Genomic DNA, 15001 nt, shown 5'->3' on the forward strand with positions numbered 1-15001 from the left:
TCCTCTGAAAATCCAGATACATTTTGTTGTGTTAGCAGGATTATTATCCTCCAGAAAGTCACCTGGACTTTCCTCTCTGCTTATTAAACTGTCTGCTGCTTTAAAAGGGTTGACGGGGAGGAAAAGGGCTGATGTCATTGGAGCTCATTCCAACTTTCTTGTTGAAGTGCATTTAAAAATGTTAAGTGTTCAAAAATATACACATGCACAATATTCTGGTTGATTTGAATGTAATGCAATTAATAGTAAATGTGCAGTACATAATCATTTTGTATGATGCTTGTGTAGTGCTGTACTAGGAGGGGGTGCCGGAGCCCCGGCGTCGGCCATCAGACCTCTGGAGCTTGTCCAGAAAGCTGCAGCTCGCCTGGTGTTCAATCGCCCCAAGTTCTCCCACACAACTTCCTTTCTCCGTTCTCTACACTGGCTACCTGTAAGAGCTCGCATCCAGTTTAAGACTCTGGTGCTAGCCTACAGGGCAGTGAAAGGAACAGCTCCTTCCTATCTCCAGGCCATGGTCAAGCCCTACACCCCCGCCCGACCACTTCGCTCTGCTGCCTCGGGGCGATTGGTTGCCCCGTCGCTCAGAGGTCCTGGCGGCCGATCGACCCGGTCACGGCTGTTTTCTGTCCTGGCCCCACAGTGGTGGAATGAACTCCCCACTGACAACAGGACAGCAGAGTCCTGCCCATCTTTCATCAGGCTGAAAACTCACCTCTTCAGGAAGTGCTACCCTGAGCCTTCCACTTAGCACTTATTGTTTTCATACTAGCTTGTTGCACTTATTGTATTCATATTACTTATAGCACTAACTGTTTTTGTTTGTTTCTGCACTGTACTTTGGCTCTGAGTTATGCTCTGCTTCATGCTTGTTTGGAAAAGGAGATGTACTTAGTAGTTCTTTTGATTACCAATGTTGATGCACTTATTGTAAGTCGCTTTGGATAAAAGCGTCTGCTAAATGACTGTAATGTAATGTAAATGTAATGTACTAGTTGACCGAACTACTGTAAAATCTTACCAGCTATGCTCTTACCCAAACCTTAACCTAAACCTGTCCTGACCCTAACCTAAAACATGTATCTTCATTTTGTGCGGTATGAAAAACTAATTTCTACTGGAACCTTGTGGCTCTTTGGCATAATTCCCTGTCTGAGTACATGATGTGCAAAGCAAAACACAACGCAAGGACCTGTAATTATGTGAACCATGTGACGAGTTTAACCTTAGAAATGTAAATTCTGGAGAGAAGGGCATGCTGTGTGGTATCTTCATACACCCAGAATAGGTCTACACACAACATACATATAGCACTCTATATTATAGTCATAACTGCATAACTTCTTCAACTAGTACCTTAAAAGCAATTTTCTAGGAATTAAGCCATATGAGAATAAATTGGGCAGCCTGTCAAAACGCTGCGCAGGTTTGACAGGTGGATATACGTAGGCCGAGTTACAGAGCTGAGACGCAGCAGATGGTGAGACATCCATATGGGGACTCAAAGACACTGAGACTGTCACAATTAAAGCCAAAGAATCTGTGGAGGTAAAGAAGAACACTTTGTACAAATTCTCAAGGAAGTCTCTAAATAAGTTGCATGTTTTTAAGATACCAGGACTATAAAGGTGCCTAATACAGACTATTACAAGCTTAATGAATGTAGAAAGTCTGCATTGAGTTGTTATTTATTTGAGATTTCAGTTAAGGATTGAGCTACAAAAGAGCATGGTTTCTATATTCATATTTGCATCTGGCTGGTGTACTGCCTTCCTGTAGGCAAGCCTTGGATGGGAGGATAAGCGATCGATCCATTACCAACGGCCTCCTTTGAAACAGTGATTAAGTTGGGTTGTTGTGTGTCTCCTCCACTTGTAAGGCAAATAAATTATATTTGGTTCGTGAACAAAGGCCAGAAAACATGGTGAGTGTGGGCAGGCGATCGATCCCCACCAGTGCCAACACGTTGATGTGGAAGCTGATTAAGGCCGACAGACCAACTGCTGACCTTAAAACCAAGGAGGTGTCCTTCGGTCTCCAATGTAAACCCACACCCGCCATTGTTAGACGGTCAGAGCAACTCACGTAATATAGTGTCCAGTCGTTAATCACGTGAGTTGTTACTGTCGTTGGTCACATGAGGTCTCATGTGAGTAGCTAGTTTTCTTTGCTACTGGCTAGTCACGTGATTCGTTAGTCACGTTAACGTCACCATGCTCTTTTCCTAAACCTAACAAAGTGTTGACACTAAAGGTGTACTCAGAGCGTCATAGTTTGAAGCTCAGGGCCTCTGACCAAGCGTTTGAATTTGATCAAATCAAAAAGTCATATCGCATCTGTTGCCTGCAGAGCCAGAGAGTACAATAGTCCTTTTCCTAGATGCAATTTTGAAGATTCTCAAGGCTGGTTACATTAACTTCTGAAATTATACAGTAGTATAATCTAGAAATTAGCACAAAATACACTGCAGCATACAATTTTCAGCAGGTTGTAAACTAATACTGAAAAAAAGGAAATAAGGAACATCATCATAGCATCCATAAATGCTTTTTAATGAAATACTAAAATGTATGTCAGATTTACATCCTACAGCTCACAAATAGTTTCAATAAAAAAAAGGTTAAACGCTTTCCCATAAACAGCTTATAGCAAACATAACTCAAACGGAAGTAAATCGTGCATTTGTTGTAGACTATTTTCTTTAGCTAATTAATACATTTGGTGCTTTAGAGGGTATTTACAACAGCAGTACAGTGTATGTGGGATGTACTTATATTAAACTACAGTGCCCATTTTTCATGTGAATGAAAGAACATGAGTGAGTAACAATGTGGCTCATTAATGTTCCTCTAATACTGCTAGTGTTAACGGTGTGACTAAAGGACAAACTGGAGCTATCACATTTCCTTTAGTGTTTTGAAATGTCTGTCAGTCGTCCATCTGATGGAACAGATACACTTCTGTTATATTAAATGTAACAATCCACACCGACTCTAAGATAAGCATATGTGACATGTATCATTATGTATGCCATCCTGGCAGGCTCAGTGAAATAACCTCCACAAGCAGATGTTCAAATCATAATGACCTGCTGTCTATATGTTGAGAAGGTATTAACTAATTGAGTTTGTAGCGAGCTACAGTGAAAAAAAAGAAAAGAAATCACTTTTCCTCCTGTATACTCTTAATGAAGGCTCTTTATTTGATTTCAAGTCAGCGTGTTAAAAACAGTTCAGCCGCCCGCTGTCCTGTCAGCTCAGCAGGAGCTGTGCTGTTGAAAAGACAGCTGGCTTTTGCAGTGACATTTGTAACTGAGGTCAGAGTCAGTGGGGTTTGAATGGATGGACACTCACGTCTTGCCTCCGGTGTGAAATTCACAGTAACACTGTCGTCACTCGTGTTAAAAATGTATTCGTTTTAAGGTAATTTGGAAGAAATGATCTAGAACGAGCTGATAACGGTTTGGAGTACTTAGATCAACACTGCTGGTCAAAGTGAAATGACAAAAAACAACATGGCTAATATTCAAATAAGACTTAATTGCTAATATAACGTAGCTTTGCAGGGAAAGCAAATAATTTTGTATGTTGAGGACAAAAACAGATTTATAGCCGGGTCACAGTCATGAGCATACAGCTCCAGCGTACCAGTGCTTAAACAAGATGCAACTCTCTCTATTTTCTGGGTTTGTCACTCACTGACTCCTAAAATATCTTTGAATGCAACTGTTGAGTTTAATTTCAATTATATTTTTTTTATAAGTGTGGCTGTATACATTTTAATGTAATGCACGGCCAGTTCACTATAAAACCACAAATTCTGTTCTGATATGTATTCGGTTTCAAACCTTACTTTACACATTAACACAACACATGTGGAGTACAGATGGAAAATGAAAGCCCCCTTCATTTATTGTGTTGAGAAAAGCCGCTGAGGAGGGGAAATAGATTGATTTGGTCCACACATCATTAGATGTTCGCCTATATAACCTTCACCCCTGGGCTGCCTTTGATGAAGAACAATGCAGAAGAGAGAAATGTGTCTTGTATTTGACAGAGGCGGGTCTCTTAGCATTCAGACCTGTCAGCAGATGGCCTTCTTATCATTTAATAGGAAAAGGTCGAACCGTTTGATGACTCCCACTCCTCATTTACCCTGGATCTATACAACTGAACAAAGTGAAAATCTAGGTTAGTGAAAGTGTGGGTAAGAATAACACATGTACACGGTCATAGCTCATTCAAGCATCAGATATACACTACAAAGCTATCCATCTTCAGATGTGATTTAATCTTGTATTGAGTCTTAGAGTCATCACTTGTCTGTGAGCAAACAACTTCAAGTCACATAACTTCACTTTTCTTTATTATTCCTTCGAAGGAAACTTGGCTTGCAGCAGCCACTAAAACTGAAAAGAGACAGAGGGATAGATCAAATATGTTTTAAATATGTTCAAAAAACAAAAGCCAGCCAACAAAAACACAAACAAACCATAGACCTAGAGGCAGGATACCACTGGGCAGATTAAAAGAATAATCCACTCATATAAATTCCTAATAAGGAGAGAAAATATGTAATGTGATAGAGACAAAATCAAATTCTACACTCTTCAGCTGTGATTCATTACACATTTTAACGTGTATCCTTTCATTGAGGAAACCTTCACAACTTGACTAAATTTCCAACAGATTTTCTGCTTAACTTTTAACTTTAAAATTGCAGAAGACATATTGTGAGCAACTTCCCAGCATGCATGGCATGTGAGTTCAAATTACTTTTTTTTCGAATTTGAAGAAAGTGTACAATGTACAGTTGTCAGCTTGTTATGTGCGCATGCGTCATCAGTGTCAAGTCATTTATCCTAGTTCACTTTTAACTTGTAATCAGGCACATGGTTGACGGCAAACCGGGTATCATGTTAGAGGACGAGAGCAGGACGATAAAATAAGGTGAGGCCGGCAGAGAAAACCAGCAATGGTAAAGGTAGACGGCATTGCCGTCCTTAGTCTACAGATGAGCAACAGATCACTAAAGAGTACACACACAAGCAACAGATAAATAATAATGTATTGTTTTTTTTCAGTCTGGCTCAAATTTGATTTATGTAAAATGAAGCATTGCATTAGTTCATGCAGGTAGCTGCTGGCTAATCCGGGGAGCATTTAAAGAGCGGAGCCATCAGCGCCAAGCTTAACTGTATTTACATTTGTTGCAATAGATGGTTAAAAAAAATCTATGTTCCTGACTGAATTTTAAGTTTATTTCAAAACCTTTATAAGTTTGCCACAACATTTTCATGGTGCCCAGAAGATGGATTCTCATGACTTTAATGATTCCGTGACTTTACCTCTAGCACCACCAACAGTTTAAAGTTTTCACTGACTGTGAAAACCCTACAACATAAATTGGTTAAAAAAATGACAAATCCTAATGACTTTGGTAATCCTCTGACTTTTGACATAATGCCACCATTAGGTTCGGACATATGGTTTTTAGTAAAATGCCTCTATTATTAGTTATCCTATCTGCCATTATTTTTTCAGTCACTCTTTTTCTGCACAAATGTCTCAGCATGCTGTGTTCTGCATTATTTTCTTTAACGTGAAGTAAATTGCAGTAATAATACAACAATCATCTATGCAGAATGCCAATGAGCTGTGTAGGCACTTCTTTTCTCTGCTGATTTGTTGCTCTAGGCCAAAACACTGACACTGATAACAGGTTGCATAACCGGAAAGCAGTTGAGTAAACAAGTGATGCAAAATGTGGTGAATTATCATAAATCCTGTCTCATGTTCGCTCTCTGCATCTTGAATACCTTACCTTGACTTGGACAGAATACCAATGTGAAAGCAAAGAGAGCTTCGGTGCGACCCAAAGTGTAAGCATTTCTAGTCACGATCGATTGCTTTACAACAAAACCGCTGGATCTTAGGACTCAAAAATGTATCTGCACCTTAGTTATTGTTACTTGCAGTAATTGAGAAGCAGTACTCCCAGCAAGTGGCATCACTGTAAGCTACAACATATGAGCCAATGCCATTACTGTATATATATATATATATATATAGTGCAATGTTAATCAGTGCTTTAGTTTTCACAGCTGTGATTGAAGCTGGTCTTGGGAGGACTGACTGTCTGTGCAGGAACTCTTCCTTTGACATGGAAATGCACAAAACGTTTATGTTGGAGATTTCAACTCCATCTGGCTGGCAGAAGATCCTGAGAGAGAGGCCTTTTGATTGAGGGGAAAAAAAAAAGGTTACCATCCGTGGATGTGGATGAGGCGTCAGGGAGAGACAATAAAGCACCAACAAAGTCAAGCCCTTGAACACAATTCTGATTGTTTGTTTTCTTGATCCAGTCATAATGCATGCTAGCACTAAACACTAGGGGGTTGACGAGTGTTTTGGAAATGTGTATTGCGAGTTTGCAAGGGTTTGATTTCTTTTTGCACTCATGTGGGAAACGAGGCCCTGACACAATACGAGAGAGGTTTTCTCCTTCAATCAAAATCATGATGTTCCGAATGTTGATGCTGTCTTATGTTGAGGTTTGCAAACTGTGTTTGTAGCCCTGTAAGGCACAAGCTGAACCTATGTCTACCCTCCTGACTTGGACAGGGCCCTTGCAGACCTTTGTAGAATATAGTCGTATGTCACATGCAAGGCAGCATTAGAGTAACATGGGCCACAGTGCCTTTTTCAAGCCTCCCCTCACTCCCCCGAGCTCCATCACATAACCATAACGCATCAACAATCACTCATGACTGCAGTTTATGTTTAGGACTGTTGTAGCACCAAATAGAAGTCCTATACTAGCTATAAACCCATAGTGAAGCATACATTTACAATAGAGGCAATGGGTCCCCAAAAGATACAGGCTGTGCTCACTGTAGGCTACCAAATTATTATTTTTTTTTTACATTTGGAGCTTTGATTGAGGTTTTCGATGAAAGCTTCAAGTGTTTGTAATCATATTTTATTAAGTTATCAGCCTAAAAATGGGAAAAATATGATTTTGTGTTATAGTGGTTTTTACAAATATAATAAACGGTGCTGTTGGATTGCTGTTAGACCACCCTGTGTGCAGGAGAGCACACCTTTTCACTTGAAAGGCTAAATGCCAACAAATATAGATTGAAGCAGAATATTGTGATAGATAAACTTGATTGTAATGACTTGAAATGATTACATCCTTCGTATTTTTAGTACAAGTTAGACTTTTGGACTCATTACTGAGACAATAACAAACTAGACTGAGCATCGTGTGTGTGAGAGAGAAACTGGAGGGTTTGCTTGCAATGTTTCTGTGAATTATTAATTATAATTTAAATGTCAACCTAATAAATTAAACTTCAAACTATTTGATACAGCCCTTTTTTTTAGCACACATTATGCACGCATATATGCATTTACACACAAACACACAGAGAGAGACAGAGAGAGATAGAGAGAGAGAGTATGTCCAAGAAGAAACAGTCAGTCAATCAGTCTGTCAGTCATTGGCAGGCTGTGTCAGAGTCAAAATCTATGCCGCGCTTTACCCGTGCCTGGTAGCGCAGAGCCCTGTGTGCTGTTCCAAGCATGCTTTTTTCCCCCTGTGGAGAGCCATATTGAGGTCCTGCAGTAACCTGGTCTAGAACCAAGCACCATGCTTAAGGGTGGAAGCAATGCACTGGCACATCAACAACGATGGCTAAATGAGAAACCTTATCACATATATACAGTGGTAACATAGGGGAAATTACATGTGAACTCAGGATTGGCTGTGTGGGATATAACTGAACTCAGTGATACATCCCATACAGCCAATCCTGAGAAAAAGGAAACGCAGCATTCTGCATGCTACAGGCTCACTATGAAGATACCATGGTTTAGGGAATAAAAAAAACACAGGTCAAATGCACTTTTCAGGAAAGTAACACCTACTATATACTTCATTCATACTATCCTACTAAATATCCAAAATGTATAAAGCTATCGGTATTAATGCAGTTGTGCCGGCAGTGGGAATACTTTGCTTTACGTCTGCCAGTGCACACGCCTGTAAAGCGTGTGAGTCTGCAGACTCTTGTTCAGAGAGCTTTCTCAAACATTGGCCGCTACATTTATGTACTTTCTGAAGAGTGTGCAACCGCTTTTACTGATGTGAAATAAAACTGTCAGAATGGATTGTTCATTGACGCCAAAAGGAAAGTTAAATTTGATTGTCTTCCTCTAAACATCTGTTATGCGAGATTAAAATGGCACCCTCATGCACTGACATCAGAAGGAAGAGTGACATATCCAGTCAGAGGAAGAACATTAGCATGCTGGTGGCGGCTATGGATCACAGTGTTCTCAGTAGCTTATGAATTGCCTGGTGTCCCTGCCTCTAGTCCGCTCCCTCCCAGAGGGCCAGTTTCTCCCAAGCTTAGCTCTCTCTCTTTCCGCCTCCCAGAACCACTCCACTCCTTTGCTTTGAAATGCCCTCATCAAACTTTAGACATTCTGCGTACTAAGATAAAGTCTACATTTGCAGAAATGTTCAAAAAGGCAGAGAAATAAACAATTTCAAAAGTAAAGTGACCGTGTAAAGAAGAGACTTTGAGGGCCATTGAGCACAATTACAGTGTGGTAACTGAATATGAACCGAAAAGCTGGGGTTGGTGTGGGAAGGGATCATGGCTTTTTTTCCCTTCTTTTTCTAGAGGGCTGTGTAAGCTTTAATGAGTGTCAAGGACACCACCTGCAGATGCAAATTCAGTGCCTTTCTTTAATCTCCAGTGCTCTCCTCTCTAAATCCACTTTAATACGAATTTGGTGGAGATGACCTAACTCACAACTATGTCTGTGCATGGGAATAAGCTAAGACCTCATTTCTAATCTGTGAATGGGCCTTGATATGACTTGGTATTCAAAAGATTTTGAAAGTATTTCACTTTTTTCTCTCATCATCACACTCTCTATCACACACACACACACACACACACACACACACACACACACACACACACACGGACATGCTAATATTCTGATATCAGCCGAGATCACCTTGACATAGTTTTACTCCTCAGAAGAAATTCAGAGGGCCACAGATAAACTACTTAAATGTACAAAGGGAGGACTGCACATGTTTTTAAATGTGAAACCGGAAATCATTTAAGTCCACTTGGGAAGTATCAGCATGTGTTACTGCTCACTCCAGATAACAGAATGATGTATTCATTATATCAGCATGCCCTTGGGTAAGATGATATAGAAATAGAAGTGAATGCCTTTCTTTTTTTGGCTTATCCCACTGTGAGCTGTGAGCTTCAGAGACAGCTTTCCCAAAATACCGGTGGGAAACAGGAGAGAACACACACTCTCAAGCATGCAAATTCACACACACACACACACACATGCACGCGCATCAACAAATACACACACATTTAACATATCCAAAGCTTGGCGTGTGAATGTGCGGTCTTGTTTTTATCTCTGGAGCACCATCATTGTTTGGGGAAAGCTAACCGGTCTCACGGTGAGCAGCTGCGCCAGAAGACTGGTGTCTGAGCGCTGAGGCAGAACAATGATATGACATGAGAAGGTACCTTGTTCCCTGAAACAGGAGCACACAGAGAGACAGTTGACACCAAACACTGGCTCTAGTGTACCAGCGGTTTGCTGAGACAAGGAGCAGGGGCCTCCCAGACACGCACATATGCATATGATTCCCAACACGCTTGCATAAGCTCACACAAGTCACACACTAAGGCATGCTAAGACATATCTAATCATGTATGTCAAACAGATACAAACAGACAGACTCAGGCACACAGGGAAGGGACAGAGGAATTACTAAGAGGATACAGTATGAGGAGCATGAATGGACAGATTAAAACAAGTCATGGGATTAAAGCATTGAGTGACCACCGCAGGAGAATAAAAAGACAAATTGTCTAATTGCACATTATTGTTCAGGATGCCATTCATGTGCTCTTTGTATAAGAAAGGGGCTCCCATTGATGTGTAATGACAATGATGAAAAGAAGTCTAAAAAGGGTTGCCTTGTACCGACTCAGTGTAGCGAGTCTCCACACAAACAGAAAGCAGGGTAGAGACATTGCAGGCTCTTGTCATAATCAGGCATTAACCTCCTGTTCTTAAAAGTGAAGCCAATGTGGAAGTGCCTAACACTTGAATTAGTTCTTATAGACAGCGGGAGGCTGCCCTGTTTTCAAACGGAAGTCCGATTGTATAGAAGTCTTTGAAAAAATTATTTCTCAAAACACTTCTCACTTGATTTATTACCTCAGTAAACAATGTAAACGAGTTTATGGTCTCAATCTCTAGTTTCACATTGTCTTGGTCCCATAAAATAGAGAATAAAATAGACCATGAAGTAGGCTATTCTGTAGGGCATAGCTACCTTGCGATGGACAAAATGTTACCATTAACCATGACAGGCGTTCATGAAAGTTAATTGTGACATTTTCATCGCCTAAAAAATGTCTTTCGGCGTTCGTTTGTACTTGGCTACACCCTCTCGGATCACTTCTGGTTGCAAAAGTACAAGATGGCGAAGGACAAAACGTGCGAATACATCACTTCTTATATAGATGGTAATAATACAAATCAGTCAAACAGGGCACAGCAAAGCACTGATGCTCACCTCTTCTTTATAGAAACAACAAGGATGTGGATGTGAAAAACACATACAAAAAAAGAAGCACAGATACATTTAGAATTGTATTATTTTTGATTAGCCTCATAATTTACAAACACTTTACATGGAAGACAAGGGACTGGTACATGCAAGGCAAGAGTCACAGATAGAGGCAGGTGCAGAATGCATTAATGGTCTCTCATTTGCTATGTTAGCTTAGTTACTTTAACAGACAGGCTTGTACTTGTATAAGAGCATAATGCTTGGATAGGACATGTATCTCTAAAAGATTGTAAGATCCTATACTTCTTCACAGGAAAAGGAAAAAGGCTGCTAGTCTTCCATGGTTGGTGCAATGATCCCTTACTCCTCCTGTCCTCTTGTTGCAGTGTTCTGCTGCTGTTATTCGCTTGCATGACTTCTCCTACCATTGTTATGCCGATGACACCCAGCTGGGCTTGTCATTTCCCCCCGGTGACACCCAAGTGGAGACGCGCATCGCTGCGTGTTTGGCTGACATCTCGAAGTGGATGACGACACACCACCTCGAGCTCAACCTAGACAAAACCGAGCTACTGTTCCTCCCGGGGAAGGGTTGCCCGCACCGGGACCTGTCCATCACCATTGATGATACCGTGGTGATGCCAACTCGGACTGCGAGGAACCTGGGTGTGACCCTGGATGACCAACTGTCATTCTCGGCAAACATTTCATCCGTTACACGCTCCTGCAGATTCCTGCTCTACAACATCAGGAGGATTCGTCCCTTCCTGACTGACGAGACGGCGCAGGTTCTCATCCAGGCTCTTGTCATCTCCCGCCTGGACTACTGCAACTCTCTACTCGCCGGAGCCCCGGCGTCGGCCATCAGACCTCTGGAGCTTGTCCAGAAAGCCGCAGCTCGCCTGGTGTTCAATCGCCCCAAGTTCTCCCACACAACTTCCTTTCTCCGTTCTCTACACTGGCTACCTGTAAGAGCTCGCATCCAGTTTAAGACTCTGGTGCTAGCCTACAGGGCAGTGAAAGGAACAGCTCCTTCCTATCTCCAGGCCATGGTCAAGCCCTACACCCCCGCCCGACCACTTCGCTCTGCTGCCTCGGGGCGATTGGCTGCCCCGTCGCTCAGAGGTCCTGGCGGCCGATCGACCCGGTCACGGCTGTTTTCTGTCCTGGCCCCACCGTGGTGGAATGAACTTCCCACTGATGTCAGGACAGCGGAGTCGCTGCCCATCTTTCATCAGGCTGAAAACCCACCTCTTCAGGAAGTGCTACCCTGAGCCTTCCACTTAGCACTTATTGTTTTCATACTAGCTTGTTGCACTTATTGTATTCGTATTACTTATAGCACTAACTGTTTTTCTTGTTTCTGCACTGTACTTTGGCTCTGAGTTATGCTCTGCTTCATGCTCTTAGATGCTTGTTTGGAAAAGGAAATGTACTTATGACTTCTGGTGACTAGTAGTTCTTTTGATTACCAATGTTGATGCACTTATTGTAAGTCGCTTTGGATAAAAGCGTCTGCTAAATGACTGTAATGTAATGTAATGTAATGTTCTTAAATGTATAATATGCAACAATTTCCTGAAAAAAAATGTAATGACTCTGCCTCAATCATCACTTATTACCCACTGGGAGTGTGTAGCGGTGTCTGTATCTGTGTAAAGGAAACACACAGTCGTAGCCAGGGTTCAAAAGATATTTGATAATTTACCAACGTTTTGACACGGCCATCTTCAGGATAAAGAGGCAGATACAGGGTGTCTGTATGAGCACAGACTCTGTGCTTTGCCTGCATTTTCTCCTTTCTTCTTATTTTTTTGTGTTTGGGACGTTTCAGTAAAGAGCATTTGGACCCCACATGGGGATGTAACCCCCAGCCAATAAGCAAGGTGTGCAAACACTGCAGCAAAGAACAAGTTGTTAGATCGGTGTGGGCTTTTATGTGCTCCTGTGTGTGTGTGTGTGTGTGTGTGTGTGTGTTTCCCCTGTCCATCTCTCTCCTCTGCTCTGTGCTGCTATTGGACTGTGTCAATGTCAGTGCTGAGTGACCGAGCGGAGCCACAGACAGATATTGAGAGAGCAGACAGGCCACAGCAGGATGAAGCGGGCCTTGGGCAGCATTCTTTCAAAAATTCGGCACCTTCCGACATTGTGGAGAGGTGCGAGTTGTGTTTATTTGTGCTTTAGAACATCAGTACCGAGAAACATCCAGAAAGACACTGCTTTGTTCTCTCTTCATTCACAGTCTTGCTTTTCTCTCTCTCTCTCTCTCTCTCTCTCTCTCTCTCTCTCTCTCTCTCTCTCTCTTTAAGCCCTTGTCTTGCAAGTTATAGTAGTCTCTTATGAGTCTCCATATTACACAGCTTTCAATGCAACACACATATTTTTTTTACTTTAAGTACTTGTACTTTTAGCTAATGTTGTCATAGACATTGGACTGCTGTTACTCTCTCTAATGTTCAAGGATGAATGAGGTTGCATTGTACACTTAGGAGTCATCTTAGGTAGACAGATTCTTTTTATGACAATGTTCAATGTGAGCCAAAGGCTACATTCACATTACAGGGCTTAATGCTCAATTCAGATTTTTCACCAGATCCGATCATTCTGCCTAGATTGATCACGATGGTGTTTGAAGTGACCCATATCTGAAGTCAGTGTGAATAGATCTGTGCACTGAAACGTCTCACATGCAACCAATAAAGTCCCACACATGGGGATTGCCGGGCAACAGCCCATTGTTCCAAAAACACACATTGGAGTTTTTAGGGTTCTGTGACTGCCAGAGACCATTAACTAACATATTGCGCAGTTTAACAGATCTGGGTTCCCAGTTACACAGATGATATTCCTAAACCATAACGTATGACCCCTAAAGAAAGACTTGTCATTTCAGCTGATGTGTAACTTTAACAGCTCTTCTGTGAACTAAGTCAAATAAACAAAAATAATGTAATAATATAACTTTATTGTTTGACATCCCGAAACGCCACCAGTCAGCACGTCTATGCAATTTGTATAACATGTGATTCATTCATTCATTAAATCAGAGTTCTGCTTTGTGAAACTGCTTTTTTTTATATGACTGACAAGACAAACAGTCTTCAACTGTTTCTTACCGTCGAAGGAAAACCTCCTTCAACCTACTGTTAAAGCCAAGCTTACCGGGAACATCTACTCCTTCTAAAAGATAATTAATGATTTCTCATAGACAACTCATTCGGCGTAAAGTGAATAAATGTGATGTTTCCCGGATAATGCTCTGCGTTAACCACACAGTTTACACATTTTTGTGACTGCTGATTAATAAATCAGAGTGAAACATGATGCAGAAAGATATAAAAGTATTTTTTTTGTCCTGTAAAAAACTGTTTTATAATCCCTGACATACTGTCATTTATTTCTGCTGCGAGGGAGGTTCTTCTTCTGTAGTTTCAATGGACAGCTCCGACTATATGAGTGATCTGCACCTCTGAAAAAAATCTGACCTGTTTCACATAAGAGCAAAACAATGGATTTGGGCCGCATTTGCTTGTAATGTGAACATATAGCCATAGATAACTAGCTATACAGTCAACAGCCAGATGATGAAATATTGTACACTGTACTGTATCAGTACATTTTCACATGGATTATAATGGGAGATGAGAACTGAAGCATGAAACTGATTTGCACCATGGGACTATCATATGAACTTCTCCTCAGTCTATGCTGTATAATCTGGCAGTAATGACCCAAAATCTCAAAGCCCACCAGGCCAGAATGTTTCAAAATATTCCACTGCAAGCTGCATTCAAGCTGAAAGCTATCAGTTAAAAGGCAATTAGTTCTGAGCTCTGAGGGAATACAAAGTTACGCAGGTTCCGCCTTTTCATCAAAATCTTGTGACGGCTTATTAGCATCAAACAATTGATTCAAATCACTTTGATTCGAAAGTGCACGGCAGTGGAAAAGGAGGGCAAAGCTACGCAACTCAAACAACGAACAAAGCTGACAGAGAGAAAGCAATAGCAGAGATAATTTAATAAAGGTCAGCAAGGCACAGAGTTAGAAGCCGGAACATTTCTTTACATGCATTTTCATGTGAATTAATTTCAATCTTTTCAACTTCCTGCTTGAAGGACAAAAGTTTTCCACTACTCCCCCCCATGTATTCTCATTAGCAGTTGGAACAAGGGGGGAGTTGAAAAACCACTCTTCATTACAATGAAAAAGAACAGATTTAAATCAAGATGACATTTTTCAGAACATGGTCCAGCTGCAGTTGGCACAAACTTATATCGAGAACATGTCCTTTAAAGTGAAATACCTGCTGCAGGAGACCTCATCAGTGCAAGTACAGCATATTGCCTGATATGGAATTGACAGA

The sequence above is a fragment of the Cebidichthys violaceus genome, unplaced genomic scaffold (assembly GCF_023349555.1).
Source record: "Cebidichthys violaceus isolate CVI_PGR_0920_01 unplaced genomic scaffold, fCebVio1.0.p SCAF_20, whole genome shotgun sequence".
Taxonomy (NCBI): domain Eukaryota; kingdom Metazoa; phylum Chordata; class Actinopteri; order Perciformes; family Stichaeidae; genus Cebidichthys; species Cebidichthys violaceus.